This window comes from Opisthocomus hoazin, chromosome W, assembly GCF_030867145.1.
Source record: "Opisthocomus hoazin isolate bOpiHoa1 chromosome W, bOpiHoa1.hap1, whole genome shotgun sequence".
Classification (NCBI taxonomy): domain Eukaryota; kingdom Metazoa; phylum Chordata; class Aves; order Opisthocomiformes; family Opisthocomidae; genus Opisthocomus; species Opisthocomus hoazin.
In genome coordinates this window covers 22,990,456-22,993,957 of record NC_134453.1, presented here as the reverse complement: position 1 = coordinate 22,993,957, position 3,502 = coordinate 22,990,456, and the positions used below count along the sequence as shown (strand labels likewise).

The window sequence follows — 3,502 nt, the reverse complement described above, 5'->3', positions numbered from 1 at the left end:
ACTAGAAGCTGGGAGGGGACACAGCTGGCCGGCTGACCCAAACTGGCCAAGAAAACGGGGTATTCAATATCATGTGACGTCATGCTTGGTTCTGAGTGGGGGAGCTGGCTGGGGGGAAGTTAATTGCGGCTCGGGAGCATGCAGGGCACCAGGCGGTGAGTTTGCTCTGTGCATTTCGCTGTTAGTTTATATATATTTTTCTTATCAGTATTGTTGTTTTTACTGTTTGTTTCGTTTGCTGTTCTGTGAAACTGCCCTTATCCCAACCCACGAGTTTTGCATTTTTCTTTCCATCCTCCTCCCCACCCTAGTGGGGGGAGGGGCGATAGAGCGACCGTGTAGTCCTTAGCTGCTGGCCACGGCCAAACCAAGACACCTAGGTTTCCCTCTGATTTCACTAGATGTTGTCTGCAACATGAAGCATCTAGCACTTAAAGATATTTAAGGTGCTGTGCCGGAAGACCTTTAAGGACCTGACCCAAAGTTCTGGAATATTTTTCCTCTCTAAAAGAAACAAAAGCTCTCAGAAGCTCCTGTGCTGAAATTTTTCACAATGTGTTTATCACCATCATTAGATCTCTGGAATTATCAGCTACAACTAGATAACTAAGGCTTTGCTTTGGTAATTATCAGATCACGGGGATGTCCTCAGCAGCATTTAAGGCAGATATGCCGGCATTAACCATACCTTTCAAGTGTTTGAAACAATGCATTTTAATGATCAGAAGGAAGAGGCAAAGCACCATTTCTAAGGCCATCTCCTCATTTTATGTTGATTGCTACAAAAAGAGGTTTTTGCCGACATTCAGTGTTCAGTATCCTCTCAGATTTCAAAGCATGTGAAACAGACCTAAAACAGTCACAATACAAAGATTTTCCCAGAGGCTTGTGCATGACAGGGGATGTGACACACCCACTCAATACCTTGGTCTTTGGCCCAGGTGTCTATGAGGCTGTTTCAGAAATGAGTCCCATTGTCTGACTCAATTCTTTCTGGGGTGCATCCACGTGACACACCACGTATATCACCAGTCCTGGATCCAGCGTTGATCTGGCCAATGGAGGGGGGGTCCAGGTCCTGGGGGGTGCCGCCTTTACAGTGATTTTCTCAGTTTTTATAGGTATCTAGCCCCCTCCCCTTAGTTGAGTTTCTTGCTTCTCATGCTAATTAATTAGTTGGTGATAACCACCTTTTCTGTTATAGGCTAAGTTAGCCTCGCTTTCCATGTAAATTAGCACGCATGCTCCTTACAGGTGGTGGGGGGGGCAAGTCTTTTCGGTCTTGAATTGAGTCAGTGGTCGTGATCTCCCCCACCACAGTTACCTCTGTTTGACCTCTTCCCGGTGCAGGACTCTTAGCTTGTTAGCTGTAAAAAGGGAGTTGGGTACGGAGGCAATTAAAAGTGGTGTGCTTAGCTTTACCAGAGTAGCATTGGGCTGTGAGGGTCTCTCCCTCAGTCCAGATGTCACTTGGTTGATTTAGCATCAGACCGCCAGGTGCCAGGATGAGCGGGCCCTTTGCTTAGGCCCAGTGCTTATTGGCACAAGATAAGTACAATGCTCTTGTATCCAACACTGACAGGCTTTGTCCTTCACATTAGCACCTTAGATAAATGTTTGAGACATTTAACCCCATATTGTCGGACTCTTACACCACCCCGTGGCTCAAACAGTTGGCTGAGTTAGATCTCAGTAGAGATCATCTTCTGTTGTCGTAATCTTCACATAGCGGACAGAAGGAGAAAAGAGAGAAGAAAGCAAGTGGCTAATCATACATCATACTTTAGCAAGGGCTAACATCAAAACCAAAAATCCAACAAATAACATAAATCCCATATTTACAAGCCATTTTCCCCACCCCATGAGTCCCAAAGTTTGTAGTATGGACTACAGCCAGGAACCAGGAGTCGCACCTTATCTCTAATACTCTAGAAATATCTTTTTCAATAATACTTTAACTACCTCATTAGCCTGATTGGTGCAACAGGGAAAGGTTTCTGGCCATCCAGAGAAAGTATTCCCTAATACAAATAAATACCGATACCCATTTTGTCTGGGAAGTTCTGAGAAGTTTATTTGCCAATAATCACCAAGACTATAACATTATCTATAAGAGCCTCTACTCCCCGTTGTGTTCCTCTGTGTTCCTTGTGATGAAAAGAGGCCCCTTTCTGCTTGGTTCTTCAGGCGATGCAGACAACTCACTCGATGAAGCTTCCTGTAGTGACCTGTCTGCATGCTTCGAGATCTTCGACTTGCCCTCCTGGGAGTTTATGGGGGCAGTTAGCCACCATGTGCATGATGCTCTGACAGTAATGTCACTTCTTTGGCTGTGGAGGTAGACTACATTCTTTGGCATGGTGGCCAAGGCCACCACAGTTGTAGCATCTGTTTCCCATTGGTCTTCTTTTTTGTGCTGTCTTCCCTTTGGGTCGTATTTCACTTCCTGAACAGGGGCTCCCACCAGGGCCTGTTACCCGTATTGATTCAAGACCTTTAGAAGATTTCTTGAAAGTAAATTCCACTGGTTCTCCTTCTTTTAGGCTTCTAAATCCTTCCATGTGGAGCTTGCTTTGGTGTACAAAGACATCAACTGGAGACTCCAAGGGGCTTCCCTCTCTGTTGCTCATAGAGATGAACCTGAATTCCATTCTCACATTGAACCATTTGCAATGGCCAGTTCCATGCAAAACCTGGGATTCCTCCTCTTCTTCCTGCTCTGGCAACTTCCTGGGCTCGTCTCCACCTTTACTCACCCCTTCAGCCATGCTGCCCCACAGGCCCTCTGCTCCAAGAATTTCTAGTGTTCCAGACGCCCATCATCCAATACTTCTTCTGGAATTATTTCAGGTTCCGGTTTACTTCTTCCTGTAACATGAACGCTTGCGCTTCCAGGGTTTTCTCTTCCGGTATCTGTAGTTGTATGTTTCCTTTGTTTTGAAAACAATTTAGTTTATTAAGTAAATCTCTCCCCAAAAAAGGCATTGGGCAATCAGGTATGTATAGAAATTTATGATTAAAAATTCAGTTTCCAATTCCACATGTAATCGTTTCGAAGAAAGGCCTTACTTCCTTTTTCCCTGTAGCCCCAACAATAGGTATAGTTTGTTTATTCAGTTTACCTTTACATGTATTTAACACTGAACAAGTTGCACCTGTAATGGGCTAGAATTATTGCAGTGCAAATCTTCAGGACAAGGGGATACTGGTGACATAAATGGAGTTTCCGGTATGGGAGTTACCAGGTCACTCGTGTTCTCTCTGGCATTCCAAAGATTAGTCAAATTTGCTGGGGGAATTTCGTAAAATGGATCCTGCTCCACCCTTCAGGCTCTACCAAGAGCGAGAGCGACACCATATCAGCTCTCAAACGGAGCTTTCACTCTTCCCCAAGTATAGTTGGCAGTACAGGTTTTTGTGATTATATTCAACTTAATTTCTAATAACTTAGAGGAATCAAGATTAATGATAGAAAAGCTAATACCTTCTCCCGAAGATTTGA

At 44.5% G+C, this 3,502-nt stretch overlaps 1 pseudogene; it reads right to left on the bottom strand.

Moving 5' to 3' along the window:
* Window positions 1-2,119: 2,119 nt before the first annotated feature.
* Window positions 2,120-2,768, bottom strand: LOC142365463 (protein lin-28 homolog B pseudogene; annotated as a pseudogene).
* Between the last annotated feature and the right edge of the window lie 734 nt (window positions 2,769-3,502).